This window comes from Octodon degus, unplaced genomic scaffold, assembly GCF_000260255.1.
Source record: "Octodon degus isolate 3935 unplaced genomic scaffold, OctDeg1.0 scaffold00017, whole genome shotgun sequence".
NCBI lineage: Eukaryota > Metazoa > Chordata > Mammalia > Rodentia > Octodontidae > Octodon > Octodon degus.
This window is the reverse complement of record NW_004524593.1, coordinates 18,499,037-18,525,613: the sequence shown is the minus strand read 5'-3', so window position 1 is coordinate 18,525,613 and position 26,577 is coordinate 18,499,037. Positions and strand designations below refer to the sequence as shown.

The 26,577-nt window shown below is 45.4% G+C and overlaps 1 protein-coding gene across 6 annotated transcripts in view; it reads left to right on the top strand.

The window, feature by feature from the left end:
• Positions 1–26,577, top strand: part of Esrrg (estrogen related receptor gamma) — a 606,512-nt gene that overhangs the window by 161,701 nt on the left and 418,234 nt on the right. For 5 of the 6 annotated variants that reach the window (XM_023710237.1, XM_023710239.1, XM_023710236.1 and 2 more), the window contains exon 2: positions 22,429–22,519. The gene's annotated coding sequence lies outside the window, so the exon portion shown is untranslated. Of the gene's footprint in view, positions 1–13,695; positions 13,743–22,428; positions 22,520–26,577 lie in introns of those variants that run through there. The other variant, XM_023710240.1, reaches the window with a different exon arrangement.

Genomic DNA, 26,577 nt, shown 5'->3' with positions numbered 1-26,577 from the left:
CGTCCTGGTCATCTACACGTGGGTGTCCCTTAGAAGAGCTGCCCGCTGGCCGGCATGGTAGGGAATTCCCCTTACACATTTAAAAGGGGACCCAGCTCTCCTCAGCATGTCTCCTTGGGTCTAGAGACTTCTTTTGCCTGGGTAGGACCCCAGGACCATCTGCTAAGGCACATAGTCCAGGTAAGAGGTCCTCTTGCCCTGGTGCCGACATGTTTTGCTTTGGACACAAGATAATTGTGATGACATCCCAACTGGTGTGACTTTCATCCAATCATAGCAACTATACAGGAAGGGGCTCTGGAAAGTTGTCTACCCACTGAGCAGCATGGGCTTCCGGGGTGACCAGGACCACAGAGAACCTCAGGATCGACGCTCCCATGAGGCCTTCGATTTTCCTCACCAGAAGGGATTTGGTAGAGGAGCCTCAGAGGTTGGCACTTGCCACAGTGGAGCTGAGAGGCGGGGACCAGTGCGTGTCCCCTCCTCAGACGTGTGTAGGCCTTGTCAGTCACACTCAACTTCCATCTTGGCACTTAGTCAAAAACAAGCTCCTTCACTGATATTTCACACTCTCTTTCAAAATCTGACTCTCTATCAAGTGGAATTTGCTTGAAAAAAAGATGTAATGAAATGTGATTAGTGCAAATGTCTGTGAAATTTATTGTACTATTAAAATCCTATTGGGTCTTTGTTTATGAAATGTATTTTTCTGTATTTGAGGTTTAGGAAGGCCTGATAATGAGGCTGTGAAGATTCATGGCCTCTCTTCGATGGCTTAATTTAGGCTCTATATCAAATATGTAAAATAACGCTGTGTCTTCCCGCCACCTCTGTGGGTCATACATTTTGTTATTATTTCCCTGCCAGAGATATTTTCTCCCTCTCTTCTCCTTTTATAAATACAGAACTAGTAAGAGAGGGAATATTTTTAATGGAGAGACCCATTATCTAGGTCAGAGAGAAGAGTGTGTCTGCAGGCTTTCCTCTTTCAGCTCCTCTGTGGGGCTGGGCTGACACATGGTGATGTGGTCACTTTTGGCCATCACTCACCCCACTGCGCTCCTGAGGGGACAGAGACATGCTGGCAGATGTGTCCCCTGGCACACAGAAATTGGCATGATCAGCCGCAACCCTGACAAAAATACACTTGTGTCTGAAGGGCACGTGCAATGGTATTGGATCCATTTTCCTGCCACCTCATGGGAGGCAGACATGACTGTCCCTTCTCCCTTGGGTCAGTCCTGTGAGTTTCTCTTCACTTGAATGGATGGCACCAGGAATTTCACATGGCTCTGAGGAAAAAGACCAAATTCCTATGCATGCCCCAAATCCCTGTCTAGCCTTGCCCTACCCACCCCTCCCACCTCATCTCACCCTAGTGCCCTGGCCCCAAGGGTTGCCCACTGCCTTCTCTAAACCTTTGCATCACTGTGCATCTTGTGGCCACAGGATCTTTGCACCTGCTGTTGTCACTCTTTAGAAGTCTCCAGGGCCTCTCTGTGTCAAGCTAAACACCTGCTCTTTTCTCTGCTTCCTCAGTCAGCTACTCGCTGCCTGACTCCTACATCTCTTTATGTATTGGGTGCCTTCAGGCCCCTGTGGTCCCAGCATGGCCGTGCGCAGCACCCAGCTTTTCTACTGCACTGAGACTCCTATAGCCAGGATGGCGTCTGTCCATTCTCCTTTGTCTTCCAGCATTTGCCTTCCAGGCCAGCTGGCTGTGCCCTTAGGACATATCAGAGGGTACAGTGTGACTTTCCTCCACCTACGACAGCCCATCTGGGTACTGCTGGGGAAAATGCTGTTCAGTTACCTTTATACCCTGGAACTGACCTTAGAAAGCTTCACTGGGGAGAAAGGTGGGAGAACAGGTCTTCATGTGACTTTCCCAAGTGTGAGCATGCCTCGGCTTCAGAATCACATCACTCGATGCCACCAGATTCCTGGGCGACTCAAGGGACATGGTGTAAATCTCTCTTTAGGAGACTGAACTGGTTAATGAATTTCACCCCCTGGAGCCTGAGTCTGCGTGGCAGTAGAGGGTGTCACAAGCAGCCTTCACCTTTCCTTGCAGGCAAGGTTGTTCAGTTCTGTTAAGCATCGCCAGAGCAAACCTTCAAAGTCACCTGAGTCCCCTCCTTTGGCTTTGGTGTCACCATCGGGAAGCTTCTGCTTCTGCTGAATATAAATCCCTCTCAGAACGATTTCATAAATTCATTTCCTTTTATTCTTTCCTAAGGGAGAATCTGTTTTGATAATTATTCTTTAAGTGGGTGAATCACATTTACACAGGGCCTGCCCGTTTACACTGAAGTACATCATCTCATTCAATTTCCCAACAACTGAGCCAGTGAATATTGTTTTCTCTCCCTTCAAAAAATGGCCAGGGGAGATGGCAGGACTTGCGTGTGGCGCAGGTGGGTCTCAGCCCCAGGCCTTGGTCAGATACCATGCGCCATTGTGTGCATGCAGGGACACTTGTGCCCTGCCTACTTCTTCCTGTGCTATGCAACCCCTGTCATTGCCAGGGATGAATTGTCTCAGTCGCCATTCCCCACACTCTTGATCATTTTCACAGTGCTTATCTGAGCTCCACATCTTCCAGGTGTAATATTGCTCAGGTAGCCTTGAAATGCAGCGTCTTTTTAGAAAGCCTTCACGTGATTAGATTTTGAATATCTCTTATGTAAAACACATCTGCCTGTGCATTATACATTCTGCTATTTAACTGTGTTTGGCTTTTAGCAATAGGATTTATGTTTTTATAACAGTGACTTATATAGTTCTGTGCAAAAAATAAAATCTCTACTTACTGGCACCCACCAAGGGCTGAGGCAGCAGAGGCGGGACTCTGTGGAGTCAATATGCAATCTGTGGGGTTCGCTCACATTCTTCTCTCTGCTGTGCTTTTGGGGGGCACATGTTTCAACAATTGCAGGCACAAGAATTTTAGGTACTTATCTACACTATCTTGAAATGAAAAAAAAAAATCAGATCTTGAAGGCTTTTCCAGAGGGCCCTCCCCTACTACCCACCTTCCTAGGAAATGGCTAAGTCACTGGCATTCAGTGGTCCTTGGCGTTATCCCTCACTGAGCCCACCACGGCCGCCATCTTGCCACCACTGCCACCATCTTGTCCCTTTATGGGAAAGGAATTGGTTCCACACTGTCTCCACCTGCTGCCTTATCTCTCCACTACTTTTCATTCCTTTGTGTATATTCCATAATTAAAAGCTAAAACAAAGCCTAAAACTTAAACTCTGTCTTTGGAATTGGAAAAAAAAAGAAGAAAGCACTGAAAACTCTTATTTAATTCAGGTTTTATAAATTATGTCCTGCATGACTTTTATTCTAGAATCCTCAAAAAAGTGGGAAAAATAAGTAAAGTAATGATCTCATAGCAAGAAATGTACTAGATAATCCTGTGAAAATGAAAAATTCATAATCAAGATTATATCATAATTTATTATATATGTGTGTGTGTGTGTGTGTGTGTGTGTGTGTGTGTGTGTTTTTCTCTCTTAGCCAAATGGTTTTCAATAGCAATTACTGAAGTGTCAACGACCTTCTCATTCAATTGAATTAAAAAACTGAAATGAAGTTTTCCTAGTATCATTCTTTGCTGTCATACAGGTAATTGAGAACATGATATATGCTACAACAATGCCACCTATGGTTGGTAGCCTTTGTCTAAAGCATGGTAGGATTTTCCACACACTGCAAGAGCAGACAGCCTGAAGTAAGAGTCTGATAACAGCATACTGGGTACTGCTTTTTTGGTTCCAGGAAGAATTAGGCAAAGAAACAATAAAATCAGGCCCTCAAATTATGACATTTTCAGGAACGATAGGGATATATTTATAATCGATATCATTGGTAAGATCTGGATAATATGCATTCTAAATGCCTTCTAAGACATTGTGGCTTCTTTTGTTTTTATTTTAGTAAGAATTTCTTACATTTACTTACAGCGTATTAATTTTTTATGGTTGCCATATTTTTGTGTTGTCAAAAATAATTTCTCTTTGCTGAATTGGAGGTTTGTAGAAGTGTTCATTTGTGTTATCTTCACATTGTAGGGATTTGCTTTTCAGTGTTCAGTGCAGATGGAACTTGTTATGTGGAATGTAAGGCACGGGTCCTTCTGGGGTGGATCAGTTGTCTCAGCAGCATTCCTGAGGAGTCCGGCCTCTGCCCGCACCTGGGGTTTGCCCTCGTTAGACACCAAGCTTCCTTCTGGCATGATCCTGTCGCTAACTAAGCTCTGTTTGATCTCGTCGATCCCTTTGCCACTCCTGTGTTGTCACTATCATGTTGTCTTACAGTAGCTTTATAATATATTTTGATGTCTGATGGAAGAAATCAGCATGGGAATAAATTCACCCATGTTTCTACCGTGAAATGCGACAGAGCAGTAAAATCAATGGTCAGCATGGATGCATCTCCGAGACGTGATCTTTAATGAAAAGAGCAAAAGAAACTCAAGAGGACCAGCATAGGATGATGCTTCCTTGAAAGACTGCATGGAAATAAGCTAGAGTGTGCTATCGGGGGCACGTTGATGTGGTAGACTCCCTACCAGCTTCCAGCGTCCCTGTTGTTCAGAAGGTCTCCAGACAGCAGAGTGGACAAGCTCAGGGATTAGGCTGGGAAGCAGCGCATGAGAGTGTGCTTCGCCACTGGGTTTCCTAACTTACATATGTGTACCCAGGTGCTCTTTGTTTCAACTCTTACACAAAGAAAATTAGAACACACCATCTGATAAACATCATAATTTTATAAAACTATGCACAGGGACTGGAATTGTTTTCACTAATTGAGAAGTACATTCTTAGGGCCAGCCAAATAGCTCAGCAGATTAAAGCACCTGCAAGCAGGTGCAGGGGCCTGGGGTTCGATCCCCGAGCCTGTCATGCCAGCCCCACCCCCGGGGTGTGCTGTGATGATGATTGAGACTGGGCGTGGTAGGGGGCACCTGAAATCCCAGCTCTTGGGAGGCTGTAAGCAGGCAGATCACTATGAGTCTGATCTAGTAGTGAGACCCTTAACACCCTGGAGACCCTGCCCTGAAATATAGAAAGAAAAAAAAGAAGTGATTTTTTTTTAATGTCCTATTTCTATTACAAGTTAAATTTGTGCACACATATAGAGTTACACAAAATGATGTTAGATAAGGTTTAAATTCTTACATCTCTGGGACTAGTAAGTATTCTGAATTTATCAAGTATTTTAGCACTCTAGGCCTCAGTTTTCAAATCTGTAATGTGGAATAGTTCTTCTCAAAATTCTTGTGAAGATTAATAGTTCCTGACACCTAAGGCTCAGGAAAAGTGAACTTATTTTTATCTTATTATTATTTTGCTTATCAGAATCTATATACATATGTATCTTCAGGTACATGTGGATACATGACATGTATACATGCATGTATGGGTGCATGTATCTACATGAATGATCTTTCACTTGTTCCTGAGAGTCTCTTTGGTTCACCCATTTGCTAAATCTTATTTTTAATCCTTACAGATTTTTACCTTAGTACTTGGAAACATAAATTTGAGTTTTTATTGCCTTTTAAATAGTTTGAACATTTTTAAAGGAATATAGTTGAAGACCAAGGTATCATGTGTTTCAATTGGCAGATAGTCTAGACAAAGTTTTCCCCTGCTCTAGCAGGGTTGAGATTTTGTCCTAAGATCTGGGAGGAGTGACTCACAAAGTGCCTTGGATTGAGGGCCCAAGTCTCCTCCCTGCAGAGACCTGGTATTTTGGCACAGAGTGATAAGCAACAAAGGAAGAGAGGGAAGGAAGGAGAAAGAGAAAGTAAGTGAAAAAGAAGCCCAAACCTGTCCCTGCATGTACTGAGAGGGGTGGCTCAGGGGTAAAGCACTTGCCTCACATGTGCAAGGCCCTGGGTTTCGTCTCCTGGGCTGCAAAATCATGATTATCACATCTTAACAGCGTTAGGGAAAAAATAGAGCTGGGAAAGGAACAGATAATGCTGGGGATGTGGATTCTATTTTACGCAGAACACTCCAGAAGGCTCTAGAGGAAGTGTGAGAACAGGCAGGTGGCTGTCTGGGACCAGGCCGAGCCTGAGAGCTGGTGGTGGGCGGAGCAAGGGCCCAGGGGCTGAGGTGTGTGGTGGAGCAGTGGTCACAATGAGGTCGTGGGGACATGCTGTGCTTTAGAGAGTGTGATACAGACTGGAGTGCAAGGTGAGCTGACTGGTACTGCACTGCTCAGAGGAGAGGAATAATAGGATCTGACTGACATCTAAAACTTGTCTCCTAAAATGGGCAAAGGCCTTGAATAGATACTTTACAGAGGAAAATCCACAAAGGGCCTAGAAGACCACGAAAACATATCAGAATTGTTAGTTCTCAGAACAGTGAATGAACACTCTAATAATATACCATTGGAGACTCAGTAGGATAACTACAATGAGGCAACCAGTAATTAGCACTGGGAGCAACCCAAAGCTACCCAGGGTGCAGTGCAAGATGAACTTGTGTCCACTGCTGAGGAGTATGGGAAATAGCACCAGGCGTGGGAAAATAGGCAGCTTGTGGGAAATTAAAATCTTCCACCGAATGGAAGATCCTTCTTTATGGAGAACAGACGAGGAGAAGCAGGGTGGGAGCAGTGATGTGAGTTGGGATGCTCTCAGTGGTGCAGGAGAGCCCTGAGCCTGGTGTGGAGCAGTGAGGTGATATGGGGGCTGCTCTGCTCTTGACTTATTCTGAAGGAAGGGCCAAATAGCTTGCCTTTAGAGAAAGAAAAGAAGAGTTGGGGACAACTGTGCAGATTTGGATCTAAACAAGTAGAAGGTGGGAACAACCAAGGAACATTAATTAGATTTGCTATTTTATCCATTAGAATGTGAGTAGTCAGGAGTCATTTCTGTAGACATTCATTCCGAGATGCATAGGAGAGATCCGAAGGAGGGTGCTGGAGGAAGATGGATTAATGACTCTGGAGTGCAGAGGAATTCCAGCAATTCCACTCACAGCCATTTACCAAGAACAGCAAGAGCAGACATTCACAAAGAGCCTTGTCCAGAGTATTCATGGTGTCTTCATTCATAAGTAGCTAAAAACTATGAGACAGGCCTAAGTGTTCATTAACAAATGATGAACACATTGAGAATGTGTTTGTGTGGTGGAACGGCCCTGTTCTGCAACAGGGTGAGAACTGCTAGTACACTCAATAGCACCAAAGAGCCTCGTGTATGGTTTGCTACACAAACAGAAGCCAGGTGCAAAGAAACACTAAAAGGAGCACTGGACAGAAAGGCTGAACGTGAAGTGTCTCCCACAGCATCATGCGTAGAGAGTGTGCTTCCCACACAGTGTGTTCAGGGATGACGCCCTTAGTGGAGCCTGGGTGCTGATGTTGCTGGCTGAGCGTGTGTAGCTGAAAGGGCATTTATGAGGGAGCCCGGCTGCATGCAGCAGGTCCCTGAGGTGTGGTGCCAAAAGACGCTGCTCCTGGCTCCTTCCTATCTGGCTCCCAAGCTTTTACTCAGCTTCCTGAATGCTACATGTTGAGCAGGTTTCCTCCACCAGGCCCTTCTGTTGTGATGCCACCCATGGACTGGGCCATCTGCAACCATGAGCCGGGATATACCTTTCTTCTCTGAGTCTAGTTTCATATGGTCAAGTGTCTGATCCCGTAATAAAAATATACTGATGAATATACTGTGTGCTGTCATTCATGAGAATTTCCAAAGCAGGCAAAAGCAGGCTTTGATAAGAGAAATGATAACTTGGTTCCTTTATTTGATAGGTAACTGGACAGGGTCCTAAGGGAAACTTTCTGAGGTGGTAGAAGTATCCTATAATTTGATGAATGGCTTTAAGGATGTACTTATAAATGTCATCAAAGTTTAATTGTTTAAGCCCATGGATTTTACTGTAAGCTTGACTAATGTTTATTAATAACTGAATAGTTAGATTTTATGAAAAAAGATACTCTCACTGTGACTTCTCTGTGGAGAATAGATGAGGAGAAGCAGGGTGGGAGTGGGGACATGAGTTGGGATGTCATCTTGGTGCTCCAGGAGAGTCCTGAGCTTGGTATGGAGCAGTGTGGTGACACAGGGACTGCTCTGCTCTTGACATATTCTGAAGGAAGGGCTAGATGGCTTACCTGAGTGGTTTTAGAGAAAGAAGAGAGTTGGAGACCACTCTACAGATTTGGGTTTGAGCAAGTAGAAGATGGGAACAACCAAAGAAAGCTAGATTTGGTTTTTCACCCATTAGATTGTGAGTAGTCAGAAGTCATTTCTGTAGACATTCATTCCAAGATGTGTAGGAGATATCCGAAGGAAGGTGCTGGAGGAAGATGGATTAATGACTCTGGAGAGCAGAGGAAACATCTTAGTGAGAGGCAAGCTTCTGGTATTTGTCGTTGGACCCCCATGGGTTTGGAGCAACAGAGATCGGCTGTGACCACTTAGGCAGTTAGTGGGCAAGGCGAAAGAAGAGGTCCATGAATTCAGCCTCTGCAACTCTGTCAGAACGAGCAACATGAGAAAGTGGAAGAGGCAGCCAGTGCCCTGGGAAATGGTATCCCCAAAGTATTCTATTACCTTTAGCATTTATAATTATATCTCTTGAAAAGAGCACTGATTTGTTCATTTCTGCAGAATAAAACAGAAAAGAACATTTGCACCATGGTTTATAGAATTTCCAAATACTGGTTGCATCCCCGAAGCTCAGCAAAGAATTTTGAAATCTAAGCAAGCCCTTTCCACACTCCAGTTCTTTGAAATCCCATTTGGCCATTGGTGAGGACTGTGGATAGTGATGTGGTGCCTTTCGTAACCTGCTTTATAACCTGGGGCTCATCCTGCTCTGCAGTCACAGAGCACTGCTTTCTTCACTTTGCTAAACTATATAGAGACTTTGGATTTCATTTATTGCCCAATTGGAATGAGGGGGGCCTTGACAGGTAAGCGACAGGTACCTGAGTGGTACAGGGTTCGTTCCCCTTCTATTCGCTTTCAAAATGTTATGATCCCTTGTGAGTGAAAGACATGGATTCTTCTGTTGTCTGTAACTGCGTCGGTTGGCACGTGGCAGGCCGGCTTCTGTGGCCACCGTGGCTTTATTTCCAGTGTAGCACCGTAGGGCAATCTTTTTGAAGGCATTTTAAGAGATTCAGATTTTAGCTAAAGCCGACTCCATATGCTATTGCCAGTGCAGATCGTACCAAGGAGATGACATTCAGATGAACAGCTAAGTTCACACATGCTCAGGCAAGATCACTACGGAGATGTCACAACGTCTCCTCTGCCTGTCAGCTGGCAAGCACCCTAGTGGAGGAAGCGCAGCATCTAGATGAGCACGAGCCGAAGCCATTTCTATGTGCGAGCTCGGATGTTCATGTGCATTCAGATCCCAGTGAGGTAATCATAGCATTCCTCCACCAATGGAGCACCTAAGCTGTGACCTTCCATTCATTGTATGTGAGATCCCCCTCTTTTCACATGCTTAGATCGTGGGATGAGGAGCCCTGAGTGCACAACATTAAAGAATTAAAGACCCATAATGTGTTGCTCCTCTTTCCCTTGAAGATCCAAGGTTCATCTTTTTTTTTTTTTTAGTAAGGGTTCCACAGGGTCTACAGGGTCTCACTATGTAGATCAGACTTGTAATGATTCTTCTGCTTTCATCCTCCCAAGCGCTGGGATTATAGGTGCGCACCACCATGCCCAGTCTCAATCGCCGTGTCAGCATGTCTCGGGGATGGGGTCGGCACAGCATGGGGGGATCGAACCCTGCCTGCTGCGCTCTGCCTAAGTAGGTCCTTTAGTCCGCTGAGCTGTTTGGCCAGCCTTCATCATGTTAAAGTAAGCTGCGAGAAGGAGAAGGAGAGCCAGTGTTCCCAGGGTGGACAGGGCATTGTAGTGGCCCCAGTGTGTGGGAAGAGGGAGTCTTCCTAGAGCTGTTTGGAAAATGCTAACCAAAATGTCTGAGTGCTTCTGCAGTGGAGATGGGGGAACCTTGAGGGACAGGAGCTTTTTTAGTATATGGAGTTATTACTTATATCATTAACCAATCCATGCAGATTAAACACATACTCCTGGACTCATTAACAAGTCTGTGTTCTCATAACTTTAAAACAATATTGAGATGAGACATAGCAATGCAATCTAACTCATAAGCTGAAGAACCAAGAGGACAATTAATATTTAGGGATAGGGCTGGGGAGATAGCTCAGTAGGATAAGCGCCTTCCTGGCAAGCACAGGGTCCTGAGTTCAATCCCTGATACCACACCAAAAAAGGGGGGGAGATAATTTATCTGACATTAACAAACTTCAAAATAAGAAGCATGGAGTTTGCAAGAAATCTAAAATACACTAGTAAAATATACTATCATTTTACTCCTGACTACCTCATTTTTCATTTTACAGAGGTTGTTTAATGTCTTCTTTCTTACCATTTCTATGATTTCTTTCACTTTCCTTGAAATTGGTAAGTTATTAATAATGAATTCTATCACCTTTAGCATTTATAATTATATCTCTTGAAAAGAGCACTGATTTGTTCATTTCTGCAGAATAAAACAGAAAAGAACATTTTTACTATGTTTTATAGAATTTCCAAATACTGTTTGCATCCTTTCCAGTGGGCTCTGGGGTTGGCAAAGATACCCTGACCTTTCGGACACACCGTGATCATGTCACTGGACTACATGTGGGGAGGCCCAGTGGTCTGTGGGGGGTCGTTCTGGGCTGGGAGACCAAGCTTCAGTTTAGGGAGCAAGCTGGGTGGAGAAGAAGGGTGGACTTGCCCAGAAGGACAAGGAGAAAGAGAGGACAGCAGATCTTGGAATGTGGTCACTGCTGTGAGCAAAAATTTGCCCTCTGTATTTTATAGTATGCTTTGGGAGATGGAAAAAAAAAAAGTAGTGAAGGGGAAGAAAAGGCCAGCAAGCCTTTAATGCTTCAGTCCATTGCGTTACCAAGGAAGGCTTTGGAAGCAGGGGTGTTACCTCCAGGAGAGCAGGAGTGGCTGCACTTAGGTAGGTATTCAGCATATGTAAGTGCAGTTAGAAAATCATTGTCTTGCAGAAAATACTCGAAATTGGTCCCTAATGGCCTTGGGTTTTGTCATATGGTCTTGATTATAAGGCTAAAATTGCATTGCCATGCCTTTAGCATGAACGAGATGGATGGATAATTATTACGTGCCCCGAATTCCTTTCTGCGTGGAGGAACTGGGACATCAGTGGTCACTGTAGCTCCTGTTCCCAGGGGCTGTCGGGAAAGCTCTAGGTGGCCAATTCATTGCCACATTTATGTGGAAGAGAGTGGCCGTGCCCCTGGGAGGCTGGGTGTGCGCTCCTGCACCCACTCACAGATGTAGACGAGCCGGCGGCCCACGCAAGGGGTGGGGAGGTGGACAGCACCGCTCAGAGCAGCGGTAGCCTTCCTGACCGTGATGAGATGAAGGTGAAATTATGGGCTCTGGGGCCGTGAGCGGCTTGCCGTGGCACCCGCCTGCTAGCACCAACCCCGAGCTAGCACCCGGAAGACTTGGGGCTCAGTTAGAAATGCTGCAGAAAGCTTCAAATCCATGTCAGTAGGAACCAGCAAGTAAACGAGATGCATTTGTGGAAGACCCATGATTTCAGACACAGTAAGTGAACAAGCCTTTCCTTCCTTAAAATGTAATTTTAACAGGTTCGCTATCTTACGTAGCTTTTGGTTTCCTCTTACAAGATGGGCACAATGATGGTGACAATCTTGTGGCTGCTCAATAGTTGCTGCTGTTACCCCGCATGAAGCCATCTGGGCAGGATGCCTAGCAGTGTGACTCCGAGTGGGCCGGATTTGGGACTGCATGAGATTCCCGGCCGGGACCTTGCACCTCCTTCATCACGGGAGGATTTAGGATGGATCCTGTCCTTGCCGAGCTGCAGCTTCCTCTTTTCATGCAGCCCTCTGCAAAATATGAGCAATTAGCTCTGAGGGCCACTGTCTCTTCCTTGCTGAGCCTTGAACTTCTTGGCCGGCCCAGCTGGCTGCAGAACACATAGAAAGTCCAGCGGAAGTGAAGGAACAGGCTTGCGAGGGCGAGGCTCGCCCGGAGGCAGGGGAAGAGTGCCCTGGATGTGGCACCTAACCTTTCACTTAAAACCCCATGTGGGTGTGGCGTCTGGGTGGGCTGGGGATGGGCCCGGAGTTATGCGAGTCGATGGAGCAGATCTGGCCCAGGACCTAGCTGTCCTTGTGACTCCGGCTTGATTGTTTTGATGTAGGATATTTATTTAAAATAGAGTAGCCAAAATATTAAGGGATTAGGGAATTTCTTTATAAATAAAAGAGAAATATGAAAATACAGAGGCTATATACGTATGTGTTTCTGTGCAAAAATATTTAATAAAGATCAGAAACCTTGTTTATTAATAATTATTTTAATGTGATTAATATGAGCTTTTATTTTCTAGTATAGATACAGAGATAGGTAGATGATATGTAGGTAGGTAGGTAGGTAGATAGACAGATAGATGATAGATGGCAGAAAGAAGAAGACAGGTGTGTGGCTCAATAATAACCGCTATTATGCTATATAGTACTTAAATCTAGGATTCTAGGGCAATAAAACATGAGGGCGACACTATTTTGGTGCTGTTTAGCTTTCGTTTCTATTGAAAACTGCTAAATTAGTAGCATTTTATGATTCCCGATTTAGCTCTTTTAATAAGAAGCAGAAACTAAAAACAGCTCAACCAAGCAGTTGAAGTCTTATCACAAGCCAGGAAGATCAATAAGCTAAAAAAAGTATGAAAAGTTTTTGAGTGACAGCTTAAAAATGGAAAATTTAAATATATATCGCTGCCTTCTGCTCCACTGTGTAATACGTAAAGCTCATTTTGGCAGTACGTTTTTAAGCAGCCAAGAAAGTGATTTATTAGTATCACCGGATTTGTGTTTATGTTCCACGCTGTAAACCTTGCTTGTAGCCATATATCTGTATTAAGGCGTTAATACCAGGAGTGCTACCTAAGCTTAACGCTACTAATATTGTTCAAAGTGTAGTTTATTGGGCTATAAATAGTAACATCAGTATTGACACTCTGCATCATCTACGCCCCTGAGTAACTCGCATCTGATGCTAGATGAACACACCGCTGCTGACAGTGTATAGAGCATAAATCGTGGCACAAGTGGTGCTTCCTGCCTGGAATCTCTCGCCTCCTCTGATCTGCAGAAGTGTTCACAGTGTGAAGAGACCTTGAGAGATTTTCCCAGTGTCCACTAGAGGGGTAGGATTAGCGGAAATCACTTCTTGGTTTTTAAACATTCTTGTTGCACGTGACCACTTTTTGAAGTAAATTTCATGGTTAACATCTAGAGAAAGTTCTATCTGTGACCTTCCATTAGGTGGAGACTGTGTGTGTGTGTGTGTGTGTGTGTGTGTGTGTGTGTGTATTTTTAATTTAGAAAAGTGTACTTTCTGCTTAAAGTTGAGATCAATAATGAGAATTTCTGGAAGAGTTTTCTGCTTCAGAAAGTGAGTAGTTCTAACAACACACTCTGGTCTTACCCTTACAGGGCTCTTTCTTTTCTTTTTGTTTTGTTTTCTTTTCTTTTGCAGGCACCAACGCTGTTCTTCTCAGATACGTGAAAATATAGTTCCCACCTACGTCACAGAATAAGCATCTTTAGTGATTGTGTAAAACAACCCACGTTGCAAATATGAATAATTAATGCTTGCAACAGTGGAAGGGTAGGTAGCAAATCAGGACTGAGTTTCTATTTAATCTCCTGGGTGCAGGCCAGGTCTTACCTTCGTACAGAGCCGGTTGCTATTTATTAGTCCATCCAGCAGCTTTAACTGAGGATGGATTACTGTACGGTGGATGCGGCTGCCATACACAAGTGTATTTTCTAAGCTTGATTTCTTTTGTTGAAAATCAGGACAGTATTTCAAGTCTGTTTGAATTTCACCAGAGACACTCTCCTTTATTAAAGGCTATAAACAATGAAAAAGCTCTTTCTTAAATGTTTCTTCCAGAACAGGAGGCAAAACAGTCACATAAATCACGAATGTGCTAATTTATCTAGGTGTTCCTAACTGTACACTGTAAAGACTAAGGACACATTTTAAATCAAGTCTGGAGAACGTGAGTTTTGGAAGAAAGTAGTCATATCTTTGAATCTACCCCCTGTGCACTCAGGGTCCTTTCTGAGAACACCAGCTCTGTGAGGGGCGACAGTTGTCCTGCTGTCCTGTGTGCTTTTACAAGGGTGTGCTGGACACTCGAGAAGGGGTGGCCTGTGTTTCGAATGCTTTGAGCTCTCCCTGGATGGAGCCTCTGCTCTCTCTTGCGACTGAGCATTGCTGTGGACATGGTTGGGGACACTGCAGCGGGGGACACTGTGCTCCGCCTTTGCAGCACCACGTCCTTCTGGAAGCTCTACTTTTGTTATTTTGTTGCTGGATGTAGAAGAAAGGAGAACACACGCCAGAGTCTCTGGTTCGGTGTTTCCCACAGGTTAGCCACTCTGCCAAGACCAGCCAGGGCGCAAAGGCTGCAGGCTTGTTTAGTGCAAAGTATATGAAACAGCAACAAAATTTTCTCAAAGGAGGATGAGAGGCTTCATCACAACACCTAGAGGGTGACAGAGCAGAGCGGAAGTGGAAGCCCAAGGACCTGTGACAGCCAGGGACCACTCACTGCCTTTCTTCATAGTTCTATTCATTATTCTTTGCCTCTTTTCTGAGTTGAAATATTGAAATACTCAGTTTGGGTCTAAGGAGAAGCCAGAACCTTATGGAGAGAGCTTGTAAACAAACACCCACTTGAACCATCTGGTTTTGTAACACATACAAGTGATTAAGCTCCAGAGCTATGATTGTTAAATTTTTAAAAACACAACAATCCCAAACAGCCCCAAATAGATTCCTTAGACAAATTTATGGGGTTGGGGGGATGCTTTATATAGTAAATAATCTGGAGAGGCTAAAATGATACAAAATGTTTTCCTCCCTTATTTGTCTCTCTACCTCCCTTATGAATGTTATGGAAAGATAAAATATGTGCAATAAAATATGTTTACATGTTTACAGTTCCACTGTAGTGTGTCTGCATTGCTAATGACTTGGAATGGCTCCTTCGTTACTATTTTTGCCCTTGATAGAGGCGCACGCATGCTTAAATGTATGTGTGGGCATGCGCACGCGGGACAGTGTCTCGCTGCCTACTGGAATACATTAAGTAGTCTGGGCTATTTGCAAATAATGAATTCATGCTTTTTGGCCATAATGACTGAAGAAAGTCAGGTCAGGGGAAATTAAATATGTTAAGAGCTCTCATTTTAATTGTATAATATCGATACTGTCTTTGTAGTTAATTTCCTTGACAAGTTGTGGGGCATATGGCTTGGATTCTTCAGGTATTTCTCATGTGGCAGTGACTCTAAATCAGAGTGTCTCGTTTAGGTGACATCACTGAAGGGAAAATGGAGAGGAGCCCCTGCCCCACAAGTTTAGGGAGAAAACAGCTTCAGAGCTAACAATTCGCCCAAGTCACAGGAGCTAAGCTGCTAGGCGGATCAGCACGCAGCGGGGAGGCCAGGGTAGTTCCGAATCTTGACCAGTCCTCAGACCCGTATTCATTGGATCCAGTGGTGACAGGAAGCGAGGCATTGTGTAAACAAGAGGAGAGCATTTGGTGGCGGTAATAGTGACATGAGTACCCAACGCCCAGGTACTTAATGATTCAAACACCATGAAAGTTCATGTGTCCTTTGTGGAACGTCCACAGTGCGTGTTCCTGATCCTTCCAGGTGGTGGCCTAAAGACCGATCTCAAAGTCTTCGGGAGTTTGTGACATCAGTAGGAAGCGTCTAAGGTTGTTGTGCTGAGTATGGTGCGGGGACAACTGTGCATGGCACATGCAGAGAGTCTTGTCACTGACCACCTCCTGCAGGGGACACCGTGAGCTGCAGGTAGTGGGGAAGCAGGTTTAGCGGTGTGCAGGGTACAAGGTGTTTGGGGAGCTGCTAGAGCAGGAGAAGAGAAAGGCGAGTTTGAGGGGGCAGCCTGTGGTATCAAGAAGAGGAAAATGAAATTAAGGCCTTGGTCAGGGCTGTGCCAGTGAGGCAGCTTTCTGACAGTCGGGATCGGCAGCCTCCCTGGTGCATGCAGGCTACTGTTTCCCTGCTGTAAATACTCACAGGGAGGCTGATTACAGGCTGCCCATGTGAATGACTGGGTCCTGGAGCCAGGAAGCCATGCAGAGACAGATCTGGGAGCCAGAGCAAGTCACCTTGCTCTGCTCTGTACCAGGCAGGTAAATTCTGAGAGTCTCCAGAGGCAGCCTTCATGGGAAGGGAATTTGTGTGCATTGTCCCCTTGGACTGTGACACAAAGCAAGATTCACTTCTGGAGGGACCTCTCTACTGTCTGAAACACCCTTTGAGGCGATGTGCTCCTGTCAGCCACAGATATGGGTGTACTATTTTGAGTCAGGAAAAAAAAAAGCGTAGGAGCATACTGCACCTCAGCTGCCTGAGTCTCAAGTCGCCCTCAGACGGAACAGAATGCCCAGAGCAGCTTTCCAAGGAGTGGACTGTGAGGTGGACGCCTCTTCTAGAATGTGTATCTGTGTATTTTTCCCTGTGATTTAATGTGATTGCTCTGTCATTGTTTTCCAAGGAGGAAGGACCTAGAGATGAGGTGGGTAATGTCAGTGATGAGAAAATGAGCCTAGCAGTGGCCCTCCTGTGTGTCTGCCGAATGGGTTGGATGGTGGTACCCCTCCCCATGAGACAGGCCTGGAAGCAGTGTGAGCTGATCTATGAGATGTTTTGTTTTATTTGTTCTGGGACTTGAACCAGGGGCCTTGAGTAGGCTAAGCACCTGCTCTAGCCTGAGCTACTTCCCCAGCCCCTGACCTGTTTTAGGACAGTATCTCCACTAGCTAATAAGCTAAGGTGGTCATTGGTAGCCTGACAGCTGGGCGTGTCTCCTGAAATGTTCTATGGTTGCTTCCACCTTCATGATCTAGAGAATCAGTGTGCTCTGGGTGGGTCCCTCTCTGCTGGCCCAGTGCAAGCGTAGAGGTGGCACTTCTGAGCTGCCGTCATGGTGTGGGTGACCAGCCAGCCCAGGAGAAGTCTCTGTACTGTGGGTCTTCCTGCTCTGCCTGGACCTGTCTTCTGAAGAGCCAGGGACGTTGCCCCCCTTGGACTGACACTGTACCTTGCAGCCTCCTGTGACAGCCCTGGCTCTGTATGAGGTCCTTATTTAAGTTTGCCAGGAGGGCTGCATTGACAACACTGGAATTCTGATCTCTGCCCTGTACCTTTGGGGCACAAGCGGAGCCAGATCAAATCCTAAGGGTGGCAGGTTCTGTTCAGTGACTGGCTTATATCGGGCCATTTAGTATTTTTGGAAAGTATTAAACTGGTGGTGACAGACTCAGTTCCTGAGTCTGTCACCCAAAAGTTAATTCATTTACTTAGTTAATTTTGTCATCCCAAAAGTTAATTCATTTACTTAGTTAATAACGCCAGTGAGCCATCCAGGGAGCTGTTCTCCTCCTCTCGTATTTGCTCACGAAGGTGTGAGGTAGCTTTCTCATGCCCCTCACCCCCTGTCACTCTGTTGAAATTTTTCCTTAACCATGGACTGCCAAAAATCAGAACCAGGGCTTGGTGCCCCTCTCTGGATCAGACCAGCTACCACCAAAATTCACTAATTGCATTTCATTCACTGCACTGAAATATAGCAGCCGAAGTCAGAGAACACTGCCGGCTGGTTTTTTACGAGGTCCGGAGTCTAAAGTCATTTCTGAAATGCGAACTGATGCAGTTTCTTGTATCTTTCATTTAAAATGCTCCTTGGTAAACAGTGTTACAGATTAGTATATTTGTAATTTAAATGAAGATAATACATCAAAGCTGAATCTGAAAAGAAAGGAGAAGTTTAGGAAATGATTCATCCCCTCCTTCTGTGTGTGATCTACTGTAGAAAATAAATAAATGGGAAGGAGAAGCGGGGGAAGGGTTGTGGATTTTAGGAGACAAAATTGAACTATTTCTGAGATAGAATCAATCCCAATAGCTAAATCTTTGTTTTCTTCAAGCACACTAATAAATTCCGCCTAATTCATTTTTTATTTTCTCTCGGGTCTGCTTGCAGATTTGCTTCAACAAAGGAAGCACCATGTTACATCCTTTAAATAATTGATGGTGCTCAGCCCAAGCCAGCCTGAAGGAAATTCTGAAAATAGGTGCTGAGGGGCCCGCGCCTCAGCCGCCTGCTCTGCTCCTCAGTGCTCCGCTCATCCTGCTTAGCAAGGCTTGCTTTCCCTCCCACGTGGGGCTTGCCTCCCTGCTGGGGCAGATGACCTCTCCTTGGGGGCAGTTTTTACTGATCCTTGATGTCGCTCCTGTATTTTGCCCCATCCCATTTATCTTGTTAAAGGCAGAGGGAGCTGTTCGTGTAAGTTCAGCGGCGCCGTGGACAGCTCTGCCAAGATGGTGTGACCGTTGTTGCCATCAGAGGCGGTTCCCTGGGACTGGGCTCGCTGGGGGGGAACTTGGCCCTGACGATGGGCAGCGGGCTCTCGCTTCTTCACACGGAGCGAAGTCTGCTGCAGCGCGGCCTACTCCAACCGCTCCTGCAGGCTCTAGAACTGCGTGCTCATCCAGTTCCCCTGCAAGAAGAGAATTTTCCCTCTTTCTCTACTGTGGATGGCACTGGCCATTTTCTATGACTCGGAAATGCCTGCTTCCACTGGCTTTGGTGCGGAGACTGTTAGGCTGGCTTGCCATGGTCGTGGCGTCCAGGACCTCCTTTCCCTGCTCTATAAAATGAGAGTGCCGGTGGATCATCTGCAAGCTGTCCACACCAGCGGTCCTCCATTTGCGAGGAATGGCATGAAAGACCCAGAAGTGGTACCTGCATGACTCTGGGGGCCGTCGCGGTGTGCCGAGCTCGCCCCAGTGACTGCTGCAGCTTTCCTCCTCCTGATCATTCCTGTTGCCTTCCACTATTTCTCTTAGCCTTTCATCTATCCTTTTTCTCCCCAACCCGCTGTCCCCTTTCCTTTCCCTTCCTAACTTCTTATGTTTCCAGGGCAAAAGTGGAGGGAGGGTAGTTGGCCAAGTATTAAAATCAAGAATCTCAATTGACGTGATAAACAGAACACTCAGTTTTAGAATGTTCCGTCCTCCCAGCAAAGCTTTCTCTAAGATTCTCTAATTGCAGCAGAAAGCAGCCAATATTATTGAACTTGGGAAGTGGCGAATATTGGGAGAGCTAAATCCGGAATCCTGACGTGGTGCACTCGCAACTGCAAAGCGGCGTCTGCCTGCACGGATTACTGTCCACTCTCAGGACTGTCCACTCTGACCCTCTCTTCTTTTAGAGGGGCATCTCGGTACTTCTGTCCCTCTGCTTCCTCCCTGGTTAGGGTGAGCTTCTTGGGGACTGAAGCTGTCTTTGCCCCACATCCCCCCTGCCACCCAGGGTAGATGCTTGTTCAGAATAAGGTTTTCTGATTGTCCTCCTCAAAACCCGTTGACGCTCCAAAATCTTCATATCATCAGGTCAATTTAGACTGACACAAACAACACACAACAGGGAATCTGGGCAGGTGAAGGAGCTCTTCTGTTCGTCTTTTATTATCTGACTGTATGCTAAGGTTCTCTTTAGAAAGACCAAAAGAATTATTATGTTTCTCCTTTTTCAATGTCTCTGTTTACTATCCATTTACTTTTTGCAAGTGTATGCACTCAGGCTTTTATATCTGTGTATAAGGAGATTATAGGTAACTCCTCCCTATAAAATATTTTTTAATTAATTTTATTGAGAAAGAAATACCAATGAGACAGTTTCAAAACAGGTTATTAGGACAGTTACAATAATTAACACATTGCATATTGTTGTCTTCATAGTAGTTATTCATAGTATAAGATATAGATATGATACCTTGCTGGTCTTCTAAATGAGTACTGTTTCTAATGTCATATCAATTACTGATATACTCTCAAATAAATGTGTGTTTTAAAAAAAGTAATAAAAGAAAACGAGAGACAAGAAAAAAAGTCATAGGACTGTCCTGCTACAATATGCTCTTAAGTAGTTGGAATTAAAAATGTGCTAGATCCATAATTGGATCTAGGTCCAGGGTGGTGAACCTATGGCATGCATGCTGTTTGTTTTTCTTTAAAGACAAATGCTACTTATGTATGTGTTGATTTTTATAAATTAAACCCCCACCACTCAGGCTTATATGCAGTGTTGGCACTTTGCAAAATTATGTGAACTTGGGCACTCGTCTCTGAAAGAGTCACCATCACTGGCCTGGGTGCTTCTCTGCTTGCAAAATAGCAATGAGTTGGTCTACATTTTAGAGTGGCTTGTTCGAAGTTCAGAAACTTTCCATTCAGCAGAGAAATAATCATAGTGGGTTTTCCAGGTTACCCACAAATATCTTCCAGATCATTCAGCAACTGACTTTTAAGGGCTATTTGTTGAGCCCCCATCTTCGGTAGAGGATCTGTTGGGTTGGTTGTTACTGCTTAACCTGGATATCGGAGTGGGAGCTGTGCCCTGTGGTTTCCAACAGCCATCATGACCCTAGCTGAAACTAATTCCACACCCCCTCCCAGTGCCCAAGTGTCTGCCCCCACCCATGGGCCCTGACTCTCCCGAGTTAACTACCTCTGCTTCAAGAGCTCACATGGGTGGTTCCAAACGTCATTATTATAATACATGTGCTATTTTGATTACTTGTCAGCTTCAGAGCTAGAGTCCGACGAGTGATGTGCCTGAAGTGTTTTGTGGTGTGCTTCCGTCTTAACGTCTGCAGTAGCTTTAGTCACGGCCACTGGCATCCCAATCTGACAGTGACATCACTGTGCAAGTCCACACTTGCAAGCCTCGTGTTGACTGTGCCCCTCTGGACACCCTGAGTCCTAAGCCTCCTTATAAAAATAAAGAGCTAACAACCTAACTTGGTTCTCTTGGGCTTCTACCCTTGGGATGCTAGTTGAGAGGGTTCTCTCCCAGTGTTTCTTTGTCCATACCCAGACTGTAGCTCTGACTGGTAGACCGCCCGTGCTCACAGTCCTAAAATATAAATAGGGTTGGGCTGTCCCATCCCACTCATCTGGCCCTCTCCCTTGTTCAAGGGAATCCTGGAAACAACCTCTTGTACTTATCTGCAAAACATTCCTCATTCTATCTTTGATTCCAGACCCCATTAAAGCCCAGTGCATTGTCAAAGCCTCTGCTCTGGTCTCTAGGCTTAGCTGGTCTTCAGCTGTCATTCTATGGAAGAATTTACTTCAGAACTGTCTCCTTGTTGCTGGGGCCCAAACAGTTGCTCTTTAGTATTAAAGCAAGTGATCAAAACATGATTTGGGTTACTTTTCCCAGCATTGGGGCATTGAGAGAAAATTAGAGCCAAAACTTCAGTCTTGATTATTTGTCAAGTGATTTATTTTATCACTGTTCTCAAAAGCAGAGGGGGCAGCTGTGGGCTTGCCAGTGAATACATGGGGAATACGTGCAGAGGCCTCCGTGGGAGCACTCTAGTGATGCACAGGCATCTCTTTGCATTCATTGCCCCCCAGGGTCTGCTGTGGCCGGCTCGCTTTCTCAGGAGTGTGGTGGAAAACAGCCTGGTGCCACCTGGCTAATTAATTCTCCCTGCCTTTTTTTAGGTAATGAAGCTCAGCAGATCATTCAGCAAACAAACTGTAAGGGGGCTTCCAGGGCTCCACGTCCTGGTGGAGACTTGGGTTGCATTCGGATGCATCCTATGGGATTGCCATTTTTATAGATCAGAATTGGTAAAATATTGGTGATTTTGTGAGGCTAATTACAAGCACTTCCTATGCTAGACAAGCATTCTACCTGATGTGGTGTATGCGTTTGGTTAAAGCCCACAGCAGAGTTATTTGAAACAGAATCTTTACAATTAGAAAACTCGTGCATTTCCAACCATTGCCATTTGTCTTTTTTGAAGGATTAGAGAAACAGGAAGCAAACTTCAAATGTGGAGGAATGACTGTGTTCTGCAGAGTAGGAAGTCCACTGGTCTTAGAAGATTGTCTCTCCGAATGCCATAGGTGGCGGTTCCAGTGGGAGACACTGGGAGGGCGTTCACTATAAGTAAGAGAGGAGCAGAAGATTCATAAATTGGATAAAGCTGAGAAGGAAGAAGGCTTAAAATACAAACGAGGACTGTAGCTCCGTTGGGGTGTTAACACCGCCCTAGGTGTATATATAGGAAAGCGGACTCCCTCAGGTCAGAGCCCACCGCATCGTAGCTGTTGATGCGTGCTGAACTCTATTGCTGGGAGGTTTTATTAATGCAGCAGCTGAAAACATTGACCTCGCTTTTCTTTCTTTTTCTGGGTTGGATCCTTGCTCATGTCGCATAAATGAACAGAGCTGACGGCTGATTGGTTCATCAATGAACAATATTAAATGATGAAGATGTAAGGAAAAAGTCCTCCACTCACATTGTCGCAGCTTGAAAGGTAAGGGTTTCCCTCCTTGATTAGGAGGCAGTGCTGTTCTTTAGAAACCCACCTACATAGTGGCATGTGATGTCATGCGGCTAATGGCTCCTTGCCATCTTTATCCTCTGTCAACTGACCTTGGCCATGCTTTCATTAGTAAGGAAAATGAAGGACTTCTGATGTTTCCCTCAGTCTGTCTTTTAAAAGGCCAAGACATCATTGTGGTCCTCCACAGTATTTCATTTGGTGATACCGTGAGAAACTGGGCTTTCCTGGGTGTGTGTGGCAGGGACCACGAGTCCTCGGGACGGTGTGGCTCATCTCTTTTACTTTGATGTATTGACAAATAAACTTTGGTGGTCGGGCTTAGATTTTCTTCATTCTGCTCTTTTGGCGATGAAGTAAAGCATCGCTTTCCATGAGATCTCATCCTGCATCACGCGTGAAGCGCTCCCTTCCTTGCTAGCTCCTTCGCAGTTCTGGCTGCATTGTTAGTTTCCAATGGCTGGCCAGTTCTTTCCAAACATGTCTAATGGTGAGTCCCCTTGACTCCACCGTGGAAGGAGCTTCCAATCATGACCTCCTCTCCTGGCTTACCACGGGCTGTGGTTGGTCCTTTAGACCCAGTTCCCCCACTTGGATTGGGTGGGACCTGTGAATCAGACTGCAGGATCCTTGACGGACTCATTGTGATCTGAGCACCTGCCATATGGGGGACCCCAGGGGTACTGTCCCTGTGTCCTCCAGGTGAGTCATATTTCCAAAGAACAGCCTGTGGATGCCTGCTTCAGTATAGCAAATGGCATTTCAGAAGTGAAATTCTTTTTCTCCTGGCACCCAGAGTGCGTCATTTGCAAACAAGCACAACTTCTGTGGTGGGAGATGTGTTTTCACGTTGGAAGTGGTCTAGAATGCACATGGTGCTCTCTCTGCTTCCTCAGCTGAAACTATCAAAATAATGGAGCTCTGGCCCCAAATATTCAGTTATAATTCTGGAATAGCATTTGCTGTTTTGCGTAGCGTCAGTTTGGTTGTAAATATTGGCGGTACTTAAACCTGCTTCTTAAAAAGGACAGGTGTGCCCTGCTTTCAGAAAACCTGGCTCTGCTTTGAATTCATGCTTACTGGGCCATTACAGAAGGGACAGTTATTTGCACACTAAAAATAGCTTGGCTTCATAAAATAATTTATCACAAGATTCCTTTAAATAACCAACTCTCTCAGAGCATTTAAAATATGATTTGATTTGAAAAAATCAATGGCACCGTCATGCAGCTTTTCAAGAACGCATCTGCTTTGAAGGAAGGGGGTGCCTGCAACAAGGGGAGGGGGGCTTAAGTGAGCTGAAAGGGAATGAGTGTTAATTTAGGAATGAATTTACTTTTCTAGAGCTTCCCAGGGAAAACACCTTCACCTTTAGCAGCTCCACAGTGCATAAGGAAAAAAAAAAGGAAGAAAAAGAAAGAAAGAAAGAAAGAAAGAAAGAAAGAAAGAAAGAAAGAAAGAGAGAAAGAAAGAAAGAGAAAGAAAGAGAAAGAAAGAGAAAGAAAGTGGTCCAATTTGAGTTTGGAGCAGATAAATCTATTTCTTCGGTGGGTCGCATTTTGCATTATGCATGTGCGTAGAAGTGAGGTTTGCTTTGATCCTGACTATTAAAAGTTTATTTTTAAACTCCAACTGGGCAGCATCCAGCGATGCTCTTTCCCCTGCAACACATCCTGGGTTTCGGGTCCCCAGCCTGGCACAGGCAGCTCAGCAGCAGGAAGCAGCTGAAAAGTGTGGAGACTTGGTGGGTGTGGAGGGTTTTTCTTTCCCTTCCTCCCTTCTATTTTTGAAATTCAAATTGAATGCAATTTTCAGCTCATTTGAGCTAGAATATACTGTTGCTGAGCTTCAGTGGCTCTTAAATTCAAACTCACAGGAGAAAACAGATATCATCTGTCACGGGGGGTGGGGGAGAGAGGACTCCACTCCGCATCTTATTCACAGGAGGCAGCCCTCCAGACCTTCCTGAGTAATCGCCTAATCACTCTCCAGCAAACCTATCAACTAATCAATGAAACCTCTAAGACACCCAGCTTAGGAAGTCTGGGAGTTCTAACCCCCTCTCGCTTTTAAAACAAATTGTTCAAGTCTATTTCTGTGTTGTTGGCATTTTAATACCTTTTGTATTTTGCAAACTGTGATGGAATTGCTTTCTTCTGCCCTTCCTGACTATTTCTATCGCTTCCATCTTTAATGTCTTTGCCGATGCTGCTTATTTATGACTGTGAATTAGCAGAAGGCTTAGGTTAGGCTAAGCGGGGCTAAATTTTGAGTTATTATTTTTGCTAAATAGACTGTCTGAAACTATGCTCCTCTCTCTGGATAAATATCAGTGGTGCTTAAAAAGCAATGCCCCCCTCCCAGCACCCTCAGCCAATGCGGAAAATGGACAGGGAGTCAAGGCCACTGTGGGACTTCAGAGGCTGCAGTGTACCTCTTCCTGAGCTCCCGTGACTAGCTGCGTGCCCGGGAGGGCAGGTGCATCGGAATCATGACGCTCTGAGGTTTCTCCTCTGGTTTCAGACAAGGGTGTGATTCAGCAGCTTTGATCCTAAAAGGTAGGTGCATCCGCTGTGCCACCAACGCTTCAGCAGAAACCAAAATTTCCGTTGGAATAGAAAGGCCATTAGGGTCTTGGGCTCTGTTGGCCTTTCTTTCCCCCCTTTTTCTTGAGATCCATCTGAAAGAAACAATCATGTCATTTCAAAGGGAAGCAGAAGGAAACCAATTTGATCTCTAAATGCTGCTGTTTCTGATGGATGTGTTTCGTAGTTATCACACTTGGAGTTTAAAAATGGCTAGCAGGGACTGTATGATCTGGTCATACCTATTTGCACACACACACACACACACACGTGTGTGTGTGTGTGTGAGAGAGAGAGGGCGAGAGAGAGAGAGAGAGAGAGAGAGAGAGATTGAACATCCTCAAGGTCCCCTAAGCATGTGATAGCAGGTTCTTCCAAGTATTCAGTTTCACAATCGTGAGTCCATCAACTCCTTTGTCCTCTTAATGGATGGTGCTTGTGTGTTACGGCCCTGGTGGAAGAGACTGGCTTTGTTTTCTTTGGAGAAACAGGCCCTGGCGTGTTCACTTGTTTTTTCTTATTATATGTTAGGCTAGCTGTTGACACATACTGCAAGAAATCACAAACTACTGTGAAACAAGCAAACTATTATGGAATTGTGATTTTTATATTAAAAAATGGGCATTTGGTCCCTGCTCCCTGTTTCTGACGCAGAGCTGCTAATCCGCTGGAATTCCCTGTGTGGCCAGGATGTTTTGTATTCTCCCCGGGGGATTCTTCTGGGCTTGTGGGCACCAGAAAAGCCACGCCGTGATCAGAAGCTTCACTGTGGTCCTTCAGGAAGAGAGAGGGACCTGGAGGTGGAGTTAGCAATCGGTCAGCCCTACCTGATGAGGCTTCTGGGAAATCCCCGAGCCACAGGCCCAAGGAGTTCCTGGGTGAGGGCACAGAGGGTGGGCTGCGGAGAGAGATGCGGGCAGAGGGTGCTGGGGCCCGGTGCCCTTTGCATGCCGTTCCCCAAGGGCTTCTTCCTCTGCCTGTCCTCTGAGCCACTCTAGCAGGTTGGCTGAGTAACATGGGGGGTGTCACAGAGATCTCCAGTTCATAGGCAAGGCTAGCAAAAAGGTGCGGGTAGCCAACAAGCTTTGAATGGTGTGGGGCAGGCTCCGGGGATGGGGCACTAGAGGTGTAGGGAGGACCCTCTCTCCAGCAGGACAGCGTCAGCGCTGAGTTAGCTTTCAGGGTAGCCACTTGGTGCTCACTGAAGACTTGATGTCTGCAGGGAGAGGCGACTCCCGGCACACCTGCACACAGAGGGTGCTGGGGAAGGTGTGGTTACCACGTCCACCCTCACAGAGCATCTGCAGTCTTTGCTAATGATTGAATTAGTTAATAGAGTTTTAGGTTTTTTTTTTTCTTTATCACATCTCTTCAATTTATAAGTATTTCCTGCACACTTGCTATGGAGTAGACACTCACTGTGCTGAATCTGTAGTGAGCCAAGTC